Source organism: Falco peregrinus, chromosome 1 (assembly GCF_023634155.1).
Source record: "Falco peregrinus isolate bFalPer1 chromosome 1, bFalPer1.pri, whole genome shotgun sequence".
NCBI lineage: Eukaryota > Metazoa > Chordata > Aves > Falconiformes > Falconidae > Falco > Falco peregrinus.
In genome coordinates this window covers 78,562,992-78,586,337 of record NC_073721.1, presented here as the reverse complement: position 1 = coordinate 78,586,337, position 23,346 = coordinate 78,562,992, and the positions used below count along the sequence as shown (strand labels likewise).

The following is a 23,346-nucleotide window of genomic DNA, read 5'->3' as shown; positions in this document are numbered from 1 at the left end:
CTTCTACTTCAGCAGTGCTACCCCACACATAGGTCTGCCATGCAGCGAAGTTATAAGGCAAGAGGGGCAATTTTAATGCATCCTCATTACCTCTTAAAGAAAACCAACAGATCAATAAGGTCTTTTTCTATTTGAGCACCTGTTGCTGGGTATCATTTAGTTGTGAAAGTCTTGCATCAGAAGACCCATGATACCAGCAAAATCTTCAACAGCTTTCAAGACATAGCACACAAGTTAATTCACCTATTGTAAGAGTACCTCAGTCCCAACAAGGTCTTGTCATATTTGCCGATTCTTCATTCTTCCCAAACCTGAAACCACACTTACTCTCTGCAATTCAAGTATTCACTTTGTCAGTTGAGTTTTCATTGCAAGAGACTGACAGCAAAAAGGATTAGAAGGATTTTGCAGCAGCGCTGAGCAGCCTAAGCCACAAAGAGAACACAGTATAAAAGCCTACTCTGACAATCAGGTGCCAGGAGTAAATAAAATAGAAAATGACAGGCCAGATGAAGTAGTGCCAGCATTACTTCCCAGATTCATCCAGGTCACAACATGTCTCAGCTTCCCCTCTCCATCCCTTTAAAAACTCCAGTCTGAGTCCAGGCATACTATTGCCCTAACCACACATCTCACTTTGTATTCACTCTCTGCCTGTGGAAAGGAATTCAGGCAAGAAACCCAGAGAGGAACACTCCTACACACAGAGCAATCCACAAGTGTCTCCAACAGAGCCAAGCGTTTGCTTACAGGAAGACAAAAAGGCAGCCTCCCAGGTACCTGGTGTATAGCTCTCATGTGGAATTCAAGCCCACTGCTGAGACAGCAAGGCTTTTTCAGCCTCCTCACAAGCAGTAAAGGGAAAGGGAAAAGCAATGCAGCACTGAAGAGAGACAGACAGCAACTGTCTAGTTAACAGCCTCACAGCCAGGAAGTGCCAGAGGGAAAGAGAGATGCAATTATCTGAATTTTTAGGTATTGCCAGGCCAAGTATTTAGTAAGAGAGGTGGCTAGCAGTCTCATCTTAGGACCAGAAACTCCATCCTTATGCTTATAAAAGCCAGCTTTTGCTAAATTTGTAGGAGAAGTGTCATTTTCTTCCATGTTTTGCCCTCCTTATAGATGTCTTTTACTGATGATCTTACTACAAAAGGATACACTTCACACCAGAGAGCAGCAGAAACAATGCACTCATGTAGTCTAACAACCTCCCACAGAAGCTGAAAGCTAGATGCAGGGTTCTGACTTCAAAGCCTTCTGCAACTCGGGCTTCTGCACACAGCTTATATTATTATTATTTAAGATTCTCCATGCCACCAGGAGTTACTCCCAAATCAATTTCTAGCAAGATCTATAGTCTACATTTCTTCCATGTGAAAAGGAAGACCTATTGCCAGCAAAAGCATCACAAAATTAAATAAATTTTCAGACACAGGGAGCAATCAATAGTCTGGGAAATCAGAAAGGTTATAGCACAATTTTAAGCAAGCCAAAGGCCTCTGGGAGAGATTAAATATGGACTTCCATAACAAACATTTCTAGGCTCGCTCTTTTTGTCTATTATCATTAACTCTGCTTGTGGCTAACAGCAATCAAACCACAGCAACCTTGTTACTGTTTTCAGAAAAGGAAGATTTCGTGGAGACAAACAAAATCCAAGCTTTTTCCAACGTGGAACTTGAGACTGCCTATCCATTTTAGGATCACCTGAATCCAGAGCTGGACACAGTGTCCCATTTTCACTCTGGGGCATAAAGCAGTGGAAGCCTGAGAAGAGGTCAGAACAGACCAGCAGTTGGGGTTACCCACACAACACAAGCACACAGGACTGCAGGAAGTAGCAGTGGCCAACTTCACTGGCAAGGAGAGACATGATTACTTCCAGCTAATAAGCAGTTAAGCTTTGCCTCAAAAGACTCACTTTAATTCTAATATTTGTCGTCTATCCAGCAATTAAAGGATTCCCCCCCCCCCCCAAATTAAAAGGGGATTCAGTTATTAGAGATGCCCCCAAGCTGCTCTGCCATGGTCTGAAGTTTAGACTCATGATGCTCCATTGCACATGACCTCATACAGCACAGAGAATAAAAACAGAAGCATAGCCAAGCCTTCAAACCTGGAAGGACCAGATTTATTCTGTGGGATATCAAAATTACCATACCTATGTCAATGAGCACACTATGATCTGAAAGGAGAAAGTAACCTTTCACCCTCCAAACTTTTTCATAATCTTACACAAACAGATGCAGAGAATTTTTTCAGACAAGATAGGATTTCCCAGTTGACCAAGTCCCTTTAGGTATTCACTGCTCATTAGTCATTCAGAAATTCCAGAGCAACAGGGGTTTTTTTTGTGTTTTCTGAACACCAAGTATTTCAGCTCTCCTGCCCAATGAAGTGCTTCTGTTTGATGCAAAAGGAGGTAAGGTCTAGCCCAGTGCTACTATTCCAAGAGATCCTCAAATTTACCTTCCCCCAGAACAAAGACAAGTATCAACCTCAAACTTAGGCATTTGATATCTCAAGCCAAAAACACAGGACAAAGTATTCTGGGGTTTTGCTCAACAGAAATTCATACAAATCTTCCTCTGTGGTATAGCTATCACTGCACATTGCATTCTAGATAAACTGAGCGGTTTATTTAATGCCCACTGCAGCAAAATGTGCACCTCTGCAGGCTGCAACACCAACAGGAACAAGACACTGCAGAGGCTACCGCTGGCTCAGCAGCAGAGACCCCTCTCTGCTTCTTTCTATCTTAAGATTTTCCACCCAAGAACAGCATTCCCACATTAAGACTTTGTTTTTCTTTCCAGGCCAAGCAGCAGCCCTGTATTCCCAAAGCGCGGCACTTACCTGAGACTGAATGTCTACATGAATAAAGACTTCTGTGTCTGGCTACAGTGACGCCAGCACCTGCCACACTGCCCTGTGCAGTACAGAAACTCGTCCTCCCTGTGGCCGCCCACGATCCCCACACGTACAAGGTCACCACCTCCCCGTGTGCCAGATGTGGCTGGCACAACCCCACACGAGCAGCTGCAAGCTTGGCAACCTTACAGCCACACACTGGGAAAACCACAGCATAATGAAGACATGTACGCCACAGTACAAGGCATGCAGCAGCCACGCGTTACACCCTACTACACTGGAAATAGTCATTAACTATGGAAGTAAATCCACATATCATTTTTACTTGATTTTTCGCTTCTGTACTTTAATTTAGCTTTTCTTGTTCCAGAACACATCAGAGAAGCTCCTCCTGAATTACAGAGGGTTACCTCTAAAACACAGGCAAGTTACCCAAGAGCAAGTCTACCCCAACAACATCTTCTCCACAGAAATACCAAGAAAGAAGAATGGCGTTTAAGAGCTTTTAATACCAAAGTGAACTGGACAGAATTTACTTAAAACTTCTTTGGCCCAAATACAGCATAAAGGCAAAAACCTATGGCCAAACAACAACTCCCATACACCCAGGGGGTACCATCAACAGCATGAGAGACTGCAGTGGTGTTTGAAAACATCATGTTTATATGGATGGAAATGTTTTATTTATTCTAAGACATATGTCCTGGAATACATGCTGTCATCAGAGGGTGAAGGAGGGTGGGAAGGGAGAGAGAAAGATTGTCACATCTGGACAGGCAAAGATGTTGCTACTTGATACAAGACAATACCTCAAGGCAAGAAATCTTCCTTCTTCCCATGTTAAACAAACACAACTCTTGAGAGGACACCTACAACCTCTTACCACTTCATCCTGGATCTAGATTCTCCAAAGACAGTAATAACAAAGGTCCTCAAAGCCCAGACCCCAAGAGCCAGCTGAGTATCACCCAAACATGTGGATCTGAACAGAGAGGCCTTCCCAATCCTCTTCTGAGCCTCCTGTTGTTCTCTGGCTAGTTGGGACCCAAGCTCAGCATTTCTCTTGAGGGACACTCACCTACTACATACAGCCCAAACCATTGTGTAACCCATCCAGACCCACCCCTTTCAGCCAGACCTACATAACCTGCGTGCCTGCTCTGAGCAGGAGGCTGGGTCCACAGTAGCTCTAGGGGTCCAACCTCTACTCTGACTTTCCACAACCAAAACTATTCTTTCTCACCAGGAAACTAAATGACATTGTCTCTTCCAAGAACTAGCTCCTAGACACCAAGACACTGGCAGATTGTTGCAAGGTTTGCCTTCCCAAATTTATTCAGATTATCATCTTCCTAAGAATAGTTTCACATAAAAGAAACAGGCCAGTTCAGTTTTATTGAACATTTGTATGTGGCTTTCCCCCCCCCCACCTTCCTCCATCCCATGTAACTGGCCTTTAGCTGTAATCTGTGTCCCCATCTATGAACACCGCCTAGCACACTGTAGATTACATCTCCATTACAGACAGACACACAGCAAGGAAACTGATCTACCCTTAAAAACTGCACACACACCGGTGTGCAAAAATTCACATGTGGTCAAAACAAGCTCATCTAGCTTATTGTTCCATTTCCTGCTGATGCTAGAGGCTTTGATAGGCAGGAAGCATGTAGAGAAGCCCAGGCAACAACTACATAACATTCATGGCACTATACAAAGCTTGCATTAATGCTGCCTACGCTAATCATCTTTCTTAACCTCCCCTGGTTTTTTTTCCTGAGAGACTAGTAGAGCCTCAGCCTCCAGACTTATCAGTCTCTGTTCTCACAGGCAACATAAGTTAAATACCTTTCTCAGCATCCAGCTCCTGAGTAGCATGCACAGTGTCACACTCGCCAAGGGATTCCACATACTGTTTGCAATGTTCTTACTTTCCTTCCCTTCCCCAAAAAGGGTAGAAGATATCCACAATAGTCTTTCAAATATCAGGTAGAGTGTAACAGCAATCACCTTCACAGTGCAAGTCTGAAATAGCTACTGAACTAATGGGCTCATCCCAGTATAACTTAATGAGTTAATCCAACTTCAAAAAGCCTGCTGAAAATATCTTAGTGGCTCCTCCTTAACCTCACCCACCTCTAAAAAATTGCTTCAACTTGAAAAACAGGCTGCCTGGTATACTTACAGCAAATTCTACCATCATCACAACATTTTTGGCTCTATAGCCAAAAAGGAGACAGAAAAGAACACAAAGACAAGAAAGGCTACGATAATCATGAGTCCTAGAGAAAAAAAACCAAAACAACAAACTAGATAGGGTTTTTTTTGTATTCCAAGCCATAAAGATCAATGTTAGATGTAAAATCAGTAATTCTATGTACTCTTTACTCTATCCATCCCATAAAATTCACCACTTGTGGGGATTAATCGAACTGAGCACCCAGCATGAGGTGCTGAAAGGCAAGAAAGCATTGCCTTCAACTTCTCAGAGCAGCTAGACAGTGCCCAGCTATATCTTCACAGAATTTAGGATACGCACATGCCCTTTTTATGACACAGCATTATATTGTCTAAACTGAATAATCTCTCTCAACAGCTTTGAGTAATACTTCAGGTAGAAACAGGGTGCAAAACTCCCCTAGGTACTGGGAGACTGTTAAACAGTTGGCATAAAAAAAGAAAAATCAATGTACACTTGAGACAGCAGAAATCAGTTATGCAGCAATTAAATGCACAATGCAGGAGGAGCATAAAATATTAGCTTGCTTCAGCAAATATGGTCGCTTGCCACCAAGTACCTCAGATGAAAAAAAAAAAATTATCACATATCTCAAATTCAGCAAGGCTTGTCTGGAACAATGCTCGGACACATGCAGCCCACACATCATCCTGTAAGAAGCACTATTTCTGACTCTCCTCCTTTTTAGTCAGCACCAACAAATGCACTAGTATAACGCTGGGAGACAGTGAAAAGACCAGGCAAAAGGTACACAGATCAACAAAAGCAACAGAGATTGACTTAAAAGGGGCAACCAAGGAGTATTTTCTCAGCCATGTTGCCAGAGGTCAGAAGCGTATTAGTGCCAACTGTTAACATCCAGTGGTTCAAATGCTTCAATTCCTTCCAACTCCAGTGTTCAGGACCTTTCAAAGTCTTGCAAGTACAATATACATCATCTTTCCCACCTCCCTGTGCTACCTCAGACTTTATGCAGGGCAACCTGTTTTTACTTTAAAAAAAATACAACAAAACAAACATCCAAGTCATTCTGAAGAATCTGGGTGTTTCCTGTAAATCATTTAAAACAAAAACCAGCAGCACTGGCAAATTCCAACCTATTCTGTATCAGGCCTATCTTCAGGAGACTCATCTCTCAAACAGGAGATTTGCTGTAGCGAGTTGTTTCTCAGATGAGTATTTCATATTGATGAGTTCATGCCAGGCTCTCGCTACCATAGAATTGCCACTCTACCAACACAAACGCAAGTCCCTGCCCCAAAAGTTACATATCCATAGCTCTGATGCTCATTACAAATACCTGTCTTTTTTGGGGACTCTTACAACAGATTTGCTGAACTAGAGAAGACTGCTCACTGTCATGAACTGCAGAGCCCTTCCTGCTGGAAAGGCAAAGAGAAAAGAGGATTTCAGCAAGTGAGATAAGCCAGTCATGCTGCAAGTTTCTTTGAACAGCCACAGTAAAGACACTGTTAACACCCACTCCCCCAGACATGCTTTCATTTTCACCTGAAGGACCCATCCTTGGAAAGAAGTACCTCAATCTATACATCCCACAGGAACCCAGCCTGCCTTACTGCAACTCCTGCTTAAGCAGCATATGGTCACAGCCTGATCCTCTACTATAGTCAGAGGGGAAACAGCACCTGCAGGTAGTGCTGGGTTCCAACCTGCCACTCCAAGGTTAGGTGAGATACCTTATTACCAGCTAGTTTGACCCAAGCACTCCCCAAAATGCTAAGCTCTACCCATAAACACAACTAGCTGTTAAGGTAATAGAGCCAGAGGGGAATCAGCCAGGAAGCACAACGCTATGGAGGGGAATCTTCTTCCCAAATCTCACACACAGCAAGTTATCACATCAAAAGTCAAAGACCTTTTTTGCTATGTGTTAGTTGATGACTAAGCTATACTGATTAACTAACTTTACAATTAAGGGATAAATATAGATGAAAAATTAAAATCAAGTGTCTGCTCCACAAAATGTTGGGACGAAGCAAGAAGAAGAAATTGCCATAGCTTAAATGGAAAAATATACTGTCTTCAGGGTATGGTGGCCACTGAAAACCTGTCTTCCTTACTCTCTACAACAGATCAAATCAGAGAGTCCTAAGGGTTAAGCTGGTCTTCAAGTTACCTTAAAATAAACACCAAAAACCCCCACTAAAAGCCAAACCCAGTCACCTACAATCTAAACCTTCAGTTCATACATAAAGAAACAGGCAGAGGAAGTCCCCTTTGGCTTCCTATCAGTGGAACAGAAAGAAAATATTTGGAGAGAAAAACATACCAATTTTGAATAGTCTGTACTGTTTCCTTTTTAATATCAACAATGCCACATGACCCTGGAGTTTCACACTACAGCACATCAATTGACAAGGAAAAACTAACCTGGACGAAAAAAAAAATAATTTCAAAATATACACAAAGTAGAAGCCCCAGTGTATATTAAGGGATACAGGTCTGTCCTGGTTTCAGCTGGGACAGGGTTAATTTTCTTCTTCATAGCTGGCGCAGTGATGTGGTTTGGATTTGGTGTAAGAACAAGGCTGATAGCACACTGACGGGTTTGGTTGTTGCTACGTAATGGTTATACTAAATCAAGGGCCCTTCAGTTTCTTGGGCCCTGCCAGCAAGAGGGCCGGAGGGGCACAAGAAACTGGGAGGGGACACAGCCAGGACAGCTGACCTGAACTGCCAAAGGGATATTCCATACCATAAAACATCATGCTGAGTATATGCGGGGGGAAGGAGGAGTGGGGGGGACACACACTCGGCATTATGGCGTTTGTCTTCCAAAGTAACTATTATGCATACTGGGGCCTGACTTTCCTGGAGGTGGCTGAACACCTGCCTGCCAATGGAAAGTGGTGGATGAATGCCTTGTTTTGCTTTGCTTGCGTGCACAGCTTTTGCTTTACCTTTTGAACTGTCTTTATCTCAACCCACGAGTTTTCCCACTTTTACTCTTCCCATCCTCTCCCCGATCCCACTGAGGGGGACTGAGTAAGCGGTGGCGTGGGGCTTAGTCACAGGCCAGGGTTAAACCACGACAAGGTGAACACTGGCCAACCCCAGAGCAGACAGACACCACTCTTACAGCACTTGGGTTTAGGCTTTCCAGGTTACAGTGGTTCAAGACGACAACAGGGGAAAAGACCAGCACAGGTTAGAGAGCATTCAAGGCTATACGGAAAGCTTTGCACAGCTGTTCAGAAATGCTTCTGCCATCTTCCCTCTGTTCTCACTTCACAGGATAAAAATAATGGGGAAGAGGAATCCTGTGTTCTGTACTGTAACTTGTCTGCAGTCTTTCTCTCACACACACACACTTCGTTTCAGGATAATTGTTTCAAATCATAAAGATAAGCAGGATGTTAAAGTGACAGAATATGAACAACTAAGTACAGGGCACACATTCGCAGGAAATGCCCTGCATACGTCAATCAAGAGTGAAAAAAAAAAAGATAAAAGCAACACCACATATGCCTTCCAGTTTTTATTTTCCAGTCATAAAAGCAGTCACCACCCTGAAAATGAGCATTGTATGAGATTTAACAACTGTTAGGTTAATAGTGCTAAGCAAAGGCAGTTATGCCTAGCCCATCATTTTACCCATGTAAAATGTGTCACGCTGCATCTGTTACTGATCTCTCCAGGATACTCTCAACAGTAACAGCCTTAAAAAACAACTGCTGTTTGGAAGTGCTGAAAAACCCTTTCCCACAGCTAATGCTCCCACACAGGTTTGCATCAAGGAGCCATGCTGGATTACTTTCGTAACACACACTCCACATCCGTGCATAATCACTAGCAAAACACACTTTGTATCAGTCTTCTCAGATGGGTATCTTCTGATAGAGCCTTTCTCCCTCCACCCCAGTACCTTTTTGCACACTTTTTTGAGCTCAGCTTATGTAGACGTTATGTCTATATAGCCAAAAATTGCACAGTTTGCAAAGAGACCAAGTTTTTCTATCATCACTTTTTGAATTCTGCATTAGGGAAAAACACTCTCAATGAAAATGAAACACTATGAAAGCATTGCACTGATATGCACATACTAGCTGCATGGACACTCAGTCAATCTCTGTCTTCTAGGAAAGATATTTAACTTGTCTAAAGCCTTCCTATGTCTCTGTTCTGTACTGATACCAAAAAGGGTCCCAAACCACGCTGCAGAGATAACATCTTGTATCAATAGACCACAAACTCCCTTACAAATTCATCACAAGGGCAGCTCAGCCAGACTCAGGACAGATTATCCATCAAGGATTGCCACCATCTATCCTCAGTGAACACACTACCACAAACCAAACAGCTATACTTTGAGACCTGCATTTAGAAGCACAAGGATGAGCTTCTCACCAGCTTCATAATGCCAAGGAAAAGCTAAAGAGCCTACCTTGGCATACTTCTCTCCCCTTCCCTTCTTGATCTGCAAGACTTTTTTTCTGGTTTTTTGTTGTTGTTGTTTTTTGGTTTGGTTTGGTTGGTTTTTTTAGCAGCTTTGTCTGGTGTGATCATTTCACAAGAGCTCTTCGGACTGCTGACCAAAAAATAGTCTCTTTAAGAGTATTTAAAAGCATCTGAGAAACAGTATTTGTTTGCTCTGGCCAAGGAAGGAGGAAAGAGGAGACAGAAGGAAAAATACCTTTCAAGTATCAGGTACATGCAAGACTCACATTCTTTGCCAACTACAGCTACATGCCAACTTTGCATACTTACATGTCCCAACATGTAACAAAAGACGCCCCTATGTTCAAGTCCAATGTGACTTGCATCAACAAGTAGTTATTTTTTTATTTAATGATACAAAAAAAATCACACATATGCATCAAGATATCTACTTAATTAAACTGTACAAGTACCACTAAGGACCAGCCCCCAAAAAATATCTCAAAAGGCTTAAATGAGCACTCCTAATAAGATCGCCTCAAAACTCAAGTCTTTGCATTCAAGGTAGCAGTTGCAGGAAACAACAACAGGCCTGCACAGCAAGAACAGTGGTAGCAAAAGAGCTTAATGGCTTATCACTACTAGAAACATCTGAGGGGAAGAAGGCGTAATCAGAGGAATTATCCCTATTCTGACTAGCATCAGAACAAAGGCTCACATTAGTTCGTCAGCACTAGGACTCCCCTAGAGCACTGGATAATAACCTTGTTGAAAGCATTAGAGGGATTCCCCCCTGCCCATCCCTTCTCTAAGGGAGATACAAGGGCGAGGTCCAAAAAACAGCTTTATGTTTAGTTCTTTGAAAGACATATCCAGGTACTTTCTTACCACTAAAACATAAAATACACAAGTAAGATCATTCTGTGATAGGTTTCCAAAGGTAACATTTGGGAGCAGGTATGGGGAAAAAAAAAAAAAAGAAAAAAAAAAGACCAAAACACAAAACATTTTCTGTTCAAGAGAAAAGGTCAGATAGCACAGGTGGTACAGCAAAACCAGGGAGTGGCAAGGGTGTGAAGAGTGCAGGGAAACAGTTTGTGGTACCTGAACTCCACAAAAATCACACTAACAGGTGTCAGGGAGAATGCTGAGGCATGGCTACAAAGGAATCAGACCCTAAGAATGTTTTAGAACACCAGCTTTCGAAAAAGAAAGTAATGCTAACAGTTAAGTGGCTGTCTCACTGCAAGAGGAGAGCACACTCTGACTTTAGTCTACAGAAAAGTCATGGCATCTGGACAAAATACAGGTTTAAACAGCAAGGAGTCAGGAAAAACAAAGTAACAGCATTAGCTTTCATCTTACCTGGTGTTGACACAAGCTGGCATACAATGGTTGTCAAGTTAGTATGATGAAAGCGATGATTCAGTGACAATAAGTTGATTCACGCACCTAGGAACGCACAAAAAAACCAGACTATTAGCTGTGTGTACAGAGGGGATAAGAACGGCACTCTGGCACAGAAGGCTGAGGGGTAGAAGGAGCTCTATTACATTTTCAGGACACAAGCAGACAGCTATGCTTCAGGTACAGACACTACTCCCAAAATTCAGATCCGGGTTTGAGATATACTGCACAAGTTACTCGAAAACAAAGATTATTCAAAACTAACCTTGCAAATTCAATTTAAAAATCTCAAGTTTAAGAAGAGAACGATCGCAGTTTCAAGCATAGCAGAGTACTACTGAAAAAGTTTTTCAGTAGCGCTTAAGCTTTGGGGTTTTGGGTTTTTGTTTGGTTGGTTTTTTTTCCAAACAGGACAGAACCTTCTGGGAAGTTACCTGAAGTTACACAGATCAGACACGCACATACACTTCCACCAAAAAAAAAACCAAAACAACCCTCTAGTGATCACAAATAGCACATACTTCCCAAAAAAGCATAGGAGAAAGGAAATTTACTTTTATGACACCAAAAAACCCCACAGGTACATTTCAATGCCTCTTATCCCCACACCCCCCCTTTTTATTCAGTATTAATACTAAAAATCGCAAGACTTAAAAAGAAAAGATGGTTATTAATAAAAGTAATCTCCACTTCGGAAAGCACAGCAACCAACTGAGAACTGGGCAAACTGGTCATCCAAAAGCGAAAGTAAAAGCTTTGCTGCTGAAAGGAATTTTTGTCTAGCCTGCTTAAAGATCTCCTTTGTTGTTAAACATTTCATTGTCACATTTAAATGTCAGCTTTTTGAGTCTCAGAAGTGTGCAAGCCCTGTGAGACAGCAGCCCAGAAACTGACTTGAGATGGAGGTTCTCACAGCTAATGAAATTAAAGTAAACCTAGCAAAGTCCTCTCCATATCTCTTGTTCAACTTAAATAATCATACGCTTACCAAAAGACACAACCCCTGATCATACAGCCCTGCTCCCTATAACCATGAAGTGGTTTTTAATGGATCTCTGTTAGTATGCTTGTAAGGCTTCATAGCCCTCGCTCACGAAGCCAGGGCAAAGCCTGCAATGAGTCTCACACTTCAGTTTATAAAGACGTACTACACAATTTTCCTAAGGGCTAAACTGGAGCCTCCCTTTCCTGAAGCAAGCGGCATGCCCTTCTTGGACTTTCAAAAGGAGCGAGGGGCCCTGGGCAAGGAGCTGGGTTTAAAGCTTTCAGGATGATCTCACATATGGCCACTGGGTCACCAGTGGCATATGCGGCAGCAGATGGAGAAGTGAAGCTTTCATACCCTCTGAGCAATGCTCTGCAATTTGACACTTCTCTCGAGAAGCAGAGATGTCAATCAGCCTTTCGGGCTGGTGTTCTGGTGCAGAAGGTATTCTCCCCAGGCTCTGCACCAACACTGAAGGATAACCTATACAAGCTATTCTGGGGGCACTTTCTGTCTTAGCCTTCAAGTACAATGAATCCCCACACAGCAGAGAGCGATAACCTCCTCGCTGCACATCAGCTTTCTTTTGCCTTTTGGCTCATTAGAGAGTAACGTATTCTTATTATGCATCTTTACCTTCTCTCTACCCCTTATTTGAAGGGGATTTAATCAACATTAGGGCACCTTACTAGGTCTAACAAATAAAATGCCTTGTGCAAGGAATCAGCACAAATGGGCCCCGATACCCAAAGGAGATTTTGGCACATCCCACAATATAATTGTACTAGTGTGGGCTGCTTCAATATCTACTCCTTGAAGACTTACCAGAAATTATTTATCATGAAAAAAAAAGAAAACCAGCAACCCAAACATCTTAAATAGGTCAGAGACATGCAAGCATTTCACTAATCTATATATTTAAAATTACACATACAAACTGTAGCTCCTTTCAAAGCAAGCTGCCTTTAACAGCTGCTGTTGAAAAGCAAGTTGCAAATTTAGCCACTGAGGTATCTTTATTTTTATATAGCACAAGAACATCACTCTCAAGCTCACTTACAGAAACTGGAGATTTGGGGTTGGGGTGTTTTTTGTTTGTTTGTCTGTTGAGTTGATTTTTGGTGTGGGTTTTGTGTTTGTTTTTTTTTTAAAAAAAAAACAAAACAAAAAGACTGATGTATCAACAGGATTTCCCTCTTAAAACTTATGCTCCCTTAGGAGACCTGCAGAAAGAGATCCAACTCTCCAACATAACTTCTTAACTATCTTCATACCCAAACAAGATGCAAACTCAGTTTTGATCAAGACATTCTTTCAATTCCTATTCATTTTACTACCAAACCCCATTAAGCCAACGCAGGGAAAAAACAGGAACAGCAGCAAACCACAGCAACATCTAATTACAAACCAGGAGGAAAATTAATTGAGGAAAAATGTAAACAGCTTTAAAGTTTTCAAAATGGTTCTGGAGCTTTTAAAGTGTAAGCTAAGGAAGCTACAGAGAGACACACAGCATACTGAAGTTGGTTCACTTCTGAGCATGAGGTTAAAATGGTGGCATGTTTCAGCCTAGCAAAGTTCAAGCCATCTACAAGGAAGTCATTCCTATGGCAAGTGAGTTTACACTGCTAGATTGAAAGCCATTCTACTTTATAGCATAAATACAATAAAAGTGCTTCCAGAAGCCAGTTTCCCTTTACCGTGCTCTACCAGCTCCAAAGGCTGTACTTTACCTTGCCTACAAGGTTACTGCTGCAGAGGTGAAGACTAACCCATTCCACTTAACACTCACTTACAGCAGGAAGCAAGTTTACTGCGGGGTGGGCTGGTTGCCAGGATAGCAGTTCCCCTTGGGAACTCACCAGAGCGACATGAGACATATCAATCCTTTGCACTGTAGAGATGGTTTTCAGCGAACGCTCCACTTCAGGAGCCTGTTCAACAGGCAGAGAAAGCCAGAAGCTGGGGGATGAGGCAACTGAAGCAGAAGGAAAGAAGTAGGGTTTCATACCTCTAATTTCTGATCCTGCAGCTCTTTGACAGTGTGAGCTACCTCAATAAACTCTTGAATTAATACAGATATCATCAGTTTAAAATAAATAAGCAAGCAAGCAAACAACAGACGAGGCTTCCACCGGTCTTATTAGCAGCACTAGGCTTAGTCTGAAAAGACGCTGTTTGCAGACTGCATCACAAAGTAAGCTGCGTGAGAACATGAAGCTTCCTGTGAGAGGGCACTAGCTGCCACTACTCAGTAATAAGACAAACAGCATACAAACAGTAGGTAAAAATATTTCTTGCTACATACAAAAGCTTGCTTCCTGAAATTTATAGGAAGCATTTCCACTGGTTAAACTTAAAATCAATTTTTGCAGCTGCTCAAATGAGCCTGACAGCAGAGACAAGGAAAATACTGTCTTCGTACTACAGAACAGCAAAGTCACTTACAGAGACGGACTTGCAAAGACAGAGCGCGCTTCAAAGTCATCTAGCAGTCCCTAACTGCTAATTCCTGTGCAGGGGGTTAAATAGTTACATCTGAAATAATTCCATTCGTACCCAGAATAGGTTCCTGACAGAGATCAAATATATATGATGGCATTTCTTACATGATGACACTTGTCATGACAACTAGATAAACATAATTACAGGCTACCGTACTTCCGGCAAGAAAAATCTACTGTAACCAATACCACATTATGAGCAAGCATCTTTGCTACACATGGGTTGTCTTCCCTTTTCCTGTTCTAGGAAATGCCTTCATGTTTCTATTTACATACTCCTAAAGCCGAATTCAATCCCTCTCCTTCCCCCTCCCCAAGTCTTTCAGGCAAGTGGGCCCAGCCCTGCCTAGTGAAAGATCTTCTCTCCCCCAGCTAAGCCTGATCAGCTGGGATCAGCTGGTTATAGCAGCGGACAAGTGGCTTAGAGGGCAGGGGAGCTGTGGCGAGTCCTTGTACCAGGCAGAGTGCACCACAGGGACATAGACTGGGAAAACGCTGGACCAAGGCTTCCAAGATACTGATCTTTCACGTAGGCATCAGCAGGCAATAGGCTCCTCTGGGAGGATCTCAGGTTCGCAAGAAGAGATGCAAATTCCAAAAGGGGAAGGAAGAAAAAAAAAAAAAAAAGAAGACAGCAGTACAGCAGTGGCCCTACAGCCTCTTGGGTGCAGCATCAAGCCTTCCTGGACTGACAAGAGGCCAGCAGCTTACATCTGTTTTCTCATGAAAGCAGACCGAACAAGACACGTATTTGGGCAGTATAGCAGTAGATGGCTGTGGTGTGAGCAAGTACACTGATAAAAAGCAGAAGTGATGCAACAGAACAGCCGCAGAAACCCAAGTTTGCAGCCAAGAGGTTGCACAGCTAAGGAGCTGAGGTTAAGACCACTGCAGACTGCTCTTACTGAGAGCTGAAACAATTCTCCAGGCAGGAATAAAATAGCTGAAAACATCCATGATCACAGGACAGAGCTAATCACATCAAAATCACTACACTACAGGCAGGAGACACATTTAGTGACTCCAGCAACCATCACTCACTGACTCCCCAAGGCAGCTCATAAGCTCAAGCAGCCATTTCGGTCCACCTTCACATGCTGCACTAAATATAAACTCTGCTGATAACTGTCTGGAAATTGTTGCAGCAGAAACATGGTGCACTGAACAACTCAAGGACATTGGGCCCTCCTCAAAGATCGTAGGTGGTCAATTTGCATGACAAGCAGAGAGAACTAAAGTCCAGATAGTTCCATGACAGAACCAAAGTCTATGCTACAGTAAGACTGTGGTTGGGAAATTTCAGCCTCCAGATCAGCAGTTTCCCAGACCCAGAGTTCACTGAAGCATATGTGCATTTAAAAAAAGCTCTTTAAAGTAAGAACATGAAGGCAGCTGGGTTTTCACAATGGCTTGTCTAGGAGGAGGTTACAGCTCCCTTGTCATGTGCTACTCTGCTCTACAATGAGGTACAACACCTAAAAGTGTTAACAATTATCTTTGATTTTAAAAGCTGGTTAATTAGGTTACAGGTCTTTCAGGTACATTTCCTTCAAACCAGTGGCCCCCTAAAGAAACATCCCTTCCTACTTTCAGACAGTACTCTCTTCTCTAGTGGTCCATAAACCACTCACTTTATATAACAGGACAAGCCAATTTAAGAGGCCAAATGAAACACCAGACAAGGAGAAAAAAAAAAAAAGTTATTTTCTTCTCCAAGTTTTAGTTATGGAATCATTACCAGAAACAGCACCCAAGTAAGTTACAAGGAGACAGAAGTGAGATCTGTGAAACTGCCAGTGCCACCATACTACAACACTGAAAAGAGTTACTCTCTCCACACAGAAATATACCCCCAAAGAATTCTGTGGCACAAAAGGAAGAAAAGGAGGCTGACTTACAAAGAGATTTGTGACAGACACCTGAAGAGGAGGCAGCGGATGAAATGAACGATAGCTGCAAACACAAAAGCACTGATCCTTAGAGCACTGGCATTTAATATGCAAATTCTCTCTGCTTAGGCATTTTGCCTCCCTTTGATGTAAACAGACAAGTTCTAACTAGAGATGCAGACTGGGGAGAGTCCCTTTTTCCTATTATCTCAAGTATTTTTTTCTAAGCAACAGATAAGTGCTCTGAAAATAACTATATCATTTCTACTTCTGTTCAGAAGGGAAAAGAGAAAAAAGCCCACACAAAAAAAAGTATAAAAATTGTTATTATTAAAGGAGAGCGGCAATGCCTTCCCGGTTCTGACGCAGAATGCAAGTAGCAAGCTGGTGGCTGATATCTATAGCGCAGCCTAGGAGAAAAGAAAGACAAGCTGAACAAGAAACAGAAGACAGATACTCTGGAAGAGATCTGGATGTTTTGAGCTTAATCCTACCACGTAAAAAATTAAAGAGGTTACAACCTCCTCTTAAGAGCTTTTCTTCCCATTGTTCTGACCACCACTCTCCTGAACAAGCTGCACTGCTCCAGAAACCTCAGGAATTACGGTGACAATAGACTCCTGCCAAGAGAAGCACCATTACATAATAGCATTTATGGGAACACGCACAGAAAGCCACTAGGAAGCGCAACCAGGCAAGTGCAAAATCCTCTCTGCCCATCAGCTCAGTTTAGCTCTCCACCGTTCCGAAGACGACTTCAGGATATTTTTAATTTATATGTTTACTTCCTTGCGCCTCCTTCCACCCCGCAAAAATCTTCTGTTACTGTAACTACGCTGAGATCAAGCCCGTTCCCAACAACACAACCCCCTCGAGAGCGAGCCCGCTTGGAAACTACTGTGCTTGCATTAACCTGTTTTAAAGGAACACTACTAAGATGAAAAAACATACGTATCACTGTCTGCACTAAGGGAGTATATCAGAAGTAAAAACTATCTGCTATGGTATTTTTTTCATCTTTTACTCAATTTTAGGGATACTTACAAGAGTTACTGCTTTCCAGTCCCCAGAAGCCCAGCGTGGCAGTTTCTGAGCTCCAGGTTCGCCAGGGGACTGACTGGCAGCGGCCTCGTTACACACGTACGGGCCGGGCCTGAGCGCTGCCCCTGTGCAGGCAGCTGCCGGGGGAGCTCTGGCCTCTAGGCACTGTTAGGGCACCACGAGTGAGAAAGCAAGAAGAGAGCCCTAACGAACACAGAGTTTCTCGCATTAAACCATGTGCAGCAGCGCCTCGGCGAGCGCCTTCACCCCGTACACCGCTCTGCCCCTGCGCCCCTCCACGCACCCGTCAGCTCCGCTGCAGGAGGCGCAGGAGGGAGCGACGCGGGCTTCTCGCTGTTGCTCCCCGGGCTTTTAAATCCCCGAGGCTCACGCCGCGCCAGGAGGCCCCGCAAGGGCAAATACGCGCTTTGAAGATCGCGGAGCTCGGAAAACGCCCGACTCCGCTGCCGCCGCCGCCACGGCCCGAGGGACACGCAGGTACCGCAGGTGGCGTTATGCAAGAGCCGGCCGGCCCGGCGCCCACCGCCCGGGCGGGGACTGGGCTCCCGCCGCAGCCCCCAGGACAGCGGGCGCCGTCCCCCGGCCCGGTCTGCCCCCCTCTCCCCGCGGGGGCCGCTCCCCCCCACGCCCGGGGCACCGCCGCCGAGACCTTCCCCTCGGCCGCCGCCGGCACGCATGCTGCCGGACAAGCAAGCGGCACGTCCCCCGCACGCCGGCGACAAGCCCGGCTCCCGGCCCCGCGCCCCGGTGGAGCCAGGCCGCTGCCCCCGCCCCGCCCGCCGCCCCGGGCCCCGGCGGCCCCTCAGCAGCGCGGCCCCCGGAGCGGGCTGCGCACCCTCCCCCGCGGCGGCTCACCGGGCGGCTGGGCGGCTGGGGCAGGCCGGCACCCGGCGGGGCGGGGCGGCGCGGTGCAGCGGAAGGGGCGGCGGGGCCGCAGCGGTGGGGGCTGAAGGTCGGCGGCCGCACGCCCCGGCCGCCCCGGCGTCTCGCCCGCCCAACGCCCCGGCCGCGGCCGCCGCCCGCCAGGCCCCGCCCCGCCCCGCGCGCCGCCGGCCGGGGCACTCTGGGCGGGGCGGGCCTTAAAGGGGCCGCGCGGCGGCCGCCGGTGGCGCGGCGGGGCCGGTGGGGGGCGCTGCGGGGCTCCCGCCCGCTGCGGGTGGGAAGGCGAGCGGGGCCGAGCCGGCCCCCGCCCGCCGAGCCGCAGCGGAGCCCCGGCACCTCCACCGCAGCCAGCGTCTGCCGCCGCCGGAGGCCGGCGGGAACGCTGTAGGCCCCCACCCCGCGGCTTGCCGCCGCACCGACACGTGGCGCCCGCGCTCGGCCCGGCACCTGGCAGCAGCCGCGGTGACCCCAGCGGGGGCCCGCTCCGGCCTCCTGCCGCTGTCCTGCCGCTCTCCTCCCGGAGCGGGAGCGGCGCCGCAGCAGCAGCAGCGCTGCCGCAACGTTCAGGTGGTCTCCTTGCGCTGTCAGCCCTGTTCCCCGGGCCGAGGGCTCATCCCGCGGCGGGACCCCCGCTGCCTTGCTGTGCCTGTGCCGGGTACCGGGCGCTGGGCAGGGAGCGGCCCGGCCCTTGGCACGTTGCTGCGAATGCTGAGCCCCCTCGGCAGCTGCTGTCCCGGCAGTCGCCCACCTGCCAGCCTGCTCCCTGCCCCGTGTCCCCAGCTCACCTGTCCCTTCGGCTCCCTTTCCAGCTGGACCCCGCTGGCCACACCGGGCTCTGTCCTGCTCTGTGCACCAGCAGAGATGGTTGTTGGCTGGAAGGTCCACAGCTGAGCTGCTGCTGCTGGAGGAGAGCGTGCTGACAGGGAGGGGTTTGGTGCACACAGGTGTAGGGGGAAGCTCCCCACCTTGCCACCTCCTCTCTCTTAATCTGCTATTTACAGCCTCTCCCAACACACCACTTCTGTATCCCACAGCGCACGCAGGGAATCAGGAAGGAGCTCCTTCTTTGCTTTCCTTTCTCTTCCTTGAATTAACACTTACCTTCTGCTACATTATTCATATTTTGCTCTGGAGAGTGTACTGTTCTCTCTCTTCTGGGGGTGGGGGGGAAGCATATGGAACTCTGCTGGAAAGGTGGAGGAAACTTACTTTTCCTATTTTTCTGCAACAGCACAGTGATCGTTCACAGTAGAAGCCCATAATAGGCTATAGAAATGGCTTAACATCACTTGATCGGATGCAGGAGATGAATATGGCATATGACAAAAAACATTCCCTATAAATACTCCCATTGTAAGCACATCAAAACCAAAAAGCGGGGAAAAAAACTACATGGTCATCCAGAAAACATGCCTGAAGTCAGGAAGGAAGAGAGTGGGAGCTAGAGCTCCACATAAACCTGCCGATTCACACAGCTGCTCTTTTTGTGAAATCCCAGGCGTGGGCCAGTATTTTCACTCCGCCCCTTCCACATTTGCCTTTTGCTTTGGTTTGACCCATTGGTGCAGCTCTCCTGGACCTGGAGGAAAAGTTCGGAAACTGACATACCTCTGACCAAAAAGAGCTGTGAGGAGGCTGCCACGCTGCTCCCTCTGCTCATGGCATTAATGCACACAGAAAGGTGCGACTCCTGGCAAATCCTCACTGAAGCGGCCTCTCACTAAGGGCTGGTTCACATTTTTGGGTTCAACCAGTTGAAGTTTTTACTTTTTAATTTCTATGCTATACTGTGTTTCCTTAATTCTCATTCATACATATTTCTCTTTATAACACTATCAAGCTGTAATAAGAAACACTACGCTCTGCCTTTTGGGCCTTGGATACACTAATATGGCTGTGCTTGGTTTTTTGTTTAGTGTGGAATCACAGAAATCACTATTTACAAACTATCTTATGTGTCTAAGTATTGCACAGACACTAACTGATGCCTTTTACATGGGATTTGCTATACCGCATCAGACCACCTATCTGTCTAATGCAATATCCTGTTTGCATTAGCAGACATAACGCAACAGCCAATGCTTCAGAGGAAGCAAATGCCATCAGCTGCCCCTGAAACAGGTACTTCCCTCTTCACAGCCCAGTGCCTGTGACACACTGGTTCCATTCTTTTCAGGCTCCAGGTTCTGAACAGAGCGGTGAAGTATTTTCCCCTTATTACACATGTCAATTCAATAAAGGAAGATCAGGAGCTGCCACTACCAAAGCGCCAAGTGAAAAGTTTAAGAGTCTCAAGCCAGGTGTTTTGGCACAATTTTCCTGATGTTCAAAGGCTTTCAGGTTGCTCAAATAGAAATTAAATAAATAATTAATTGAAACATTTCATTTTGGATAGCAGAAATTTTAAAGCTTGAAAGCTGCCAACCTTCACCAGAAGGTCAAAGCACACTTATTTTGTGCGGTCCCATTGGATTAAACAATTTCTTATCCAGTGATTATGGATGTTGCTTTTATTCCTCAGGAGCATTACTATCACGTGAGTCTTAGCCCATCAGTACACTCCTTCCCAGCAGGGATGCTGACAGGCATTTGGTGAGGCTGTGACTTGCTGGCCGGGGGCAGGAGGAAGAGGATGGCCCATACATGGGGGCAGTGGGGTACCCCACACTGTGTTTCACCCCAGTCCTCTTGGCAAAGCTGCGGCAGTGGGGTGGCGAGGGAGGCCAGGTTGGAGAAGCCCTATTTTGCAGCAGTACAAAGCATGTCTCCTAGTGCAGCAAATGCACACTGTTCTGCATGCCTTGACAGACCCTCACAGGGACACTGGCTGCCCTCCAGATCCAGACCTGCCACTGGATTATTCAGATAAAAGAAACATTCTTTAATCCCAGCCATGAAATTTTTATCCTCTTCTTCAAACTGGTGAAAGCCCTTCACATCCTCATGATAACAAATGGTACCTTTCACCCTCAGGCGCACACCTGCCCATCCCTTCCATGCCATGATGGACTTCACAGGTTATCGATGTCTGTCCAGGCACCAGATACCTAACATGACCCCAATTTCAAGTTAATTTCACTCCTGAGAGAGAAGCCACAGGTAAAATACAATTCCTGATGGTAGTGCTCAGCTGGAAAAGGCCTCACGACAGTCTAAGCATGACCAGATGAGAAAAAAATAGTCTAAGAAATAATGTTACCCCAGGCTGCGACACAATCCATCCTCACCTGTGAGCCCTGGTAACGTTACAATTCCGTGCGACATCCTCCTCCCCAGTGCTATGAGCTCCTGCAGGCACAGAGGGAATGCTGTACCTGCTCTGCGCCGTTTGCACCCTCCTTTGCAGAGCTGCCCAGCCAGCAAGCTGACTGAGACAGCTTCACTCCAAGAACGAGTTGCTGCAGAGACCCTTCAGCACCCAGCTCAGTCATCAAAGACTTTTTGGCTTCAGAAGGCTCCCTCAGAAACCTTTTCTCCTCAGTGAGACAACTCTGAAACTTTTACTATTAAGATGCAGGAGAGCTACTCACCTTTGGCTGTTTCTGTCAGCCCCCACCATGTCCAGATTCTGGTGGGAAAGCAGGTAGCTGGCATCACACCAGAGGTGCCTTTTGTCCCTCGGAGCCGGCAGCATGCCAGGCACAATTCTAGTAACCATCATCTCCCACTTGGGCGTACATGACAGCCACGCACACTCTTGCTCCTTTGCCTTCTTGCTGGTAACACCTGTGTGACCTATTCATTGGCAACTTGTTTGAAGTGGGATTTGTGCAGCAGTAGATCAGTTTTTAAGGGCTCCTGAAATCCACACAGCCATCAGCCTCCTGTACAGTTTACCTCTCCTGCTTTGCTTTGGTTTTCCCCACTTCCTTCTGCACCGCGCACATCGCCAGTTCTGCCAGCCCTCGGTTACATTTCCAGGATCATACACTGGAACCCACACATGTTTTTCATGTTTAGCAGGGCATTACTCATTTATTAATATTCAGAGTAGATGTAAATAGAGAAGCTCATCTCCAAAAGACTACTAAAGGAGCATGGGAAAACCAACAGTAAAACAGAAATCTTGGCACCCCATCCACCCTCCTACCTTGCAGGGGCACTCCAGCAGCAGAGGGCATGATGCTGAGCTCCTCATCTCTAAATCCCTTTAGCCCTCTCTGCACAGTTATAGCCCTGCTGCTGAAGGACAGGTGACACTAAACCAGGCTACAAGCCTCATCCCTGCCATGACATTTCCCTTCTCGGAGTGCTGCCAATATTCACTGTGCTAATTTTCCTTTCTGTGACTTGAAATGCAGTGTGCAGTTGTGGAGCAACCGCCAGGGATGTCACGCCACCATGGGAGCCAGAAGACCCAGCTCACAGCCCGGAGCTTATAGCAATTTGGGGTCTGCAGCTGTACAACATTTGTTCTGTACATATAGGCCTGTACCAAAGAAGCTCAGAAAAAAAACACCCATCTCCTGGAAACTACCCAGAGCTTTTCTCTCTGAGGGAAACAAACGAGGCCTTAATTAATTTTCTTTCAAATACAGCAAATTGACTTCTGCTCCAGTTGTGCTAGATTCAAGCCACACAGCACAATGGTATTAATTCCACTTCACTTAAGGGCTAAATGTTCAGAGCAAGGAAAAGGGAGTTTCCTGTAGGTCTTGCTCATGTTGAAGTCAACAACCAAACCACCCTGGTTTTCACAGGAGCAGCTTCTTCAGAGCCTGCATTTCTGAGGTTGACTGTGACATGCCCCTGGGTTAGCACAGCAAAATGCAGTATATATGAAAGGCACTGGCTCACCAAGTTGCCTGATCCCGTGCTTATTTTTAAAGGTCTGTCATGTCCTGCCTCAAATTTCATTTTATAAGCTCAAAGATTTAAGTGCTTTTAGTGTCCTGTCCTAAGGCTAGCTTACTGGTTTGCTGATCATCCTAACCAGCCCTGCTGTCTCAAACAATTTAATATTTCTTAACACCAGAGTCCTGCCTGCAGGACTTGCTAACACTGGTGCCACATGCAGCGTTCTGCACTGGGTCTCCTCAGTACCTCACAAAGCCATTGTGTACTCCCTCATCTCTACCAGAGGCGCTTTGCCCAACAAACCAGAAGACT

General features: G+C 45.9%; 1 protein-coding gene across 8 annotated transcripts in view; it reads right to left on the bottom strand.

Annotated features, from left to right (window-relative positions):
* Nucleotides 1-18,392, bottom strand: part of SUSD6 (sushi domain containing 6) — an 87,430-nt gene extending 69,038 nt beyond the window's left edge. For 2 of the 8 annotated variants that reach the window (XM_055799957.1, XM_055799949.1), the window contains exons 1-3: nucleotides 18,211-18,391; nucleotides 16,815-16,913; nucleotides 10,874-10,960 (exon numbers count right to left, since the gene is read on the bottom strand). The gene's annotated coding sequence lies outside the window, so the exon portion shown is untranslated. Of the gene's footprint in view, nucleotides 1-2,856; nucleotides 2,875-10,873; nucleotides 10,961-16,814; nucleotides 16,914-17,337; nucleotides 17,618-17,638; nucleotides 18,001-18,210 lie in introns of those variants that run through there. The other 6 variants (XM_055799971.1, XM_055799979.1, XM_055799934.1 and 3 more) reach the window with 5 other exon arrangements.
* Nucleotides 18,393-23,346: the final 4,954 nt, after the last annotated feature.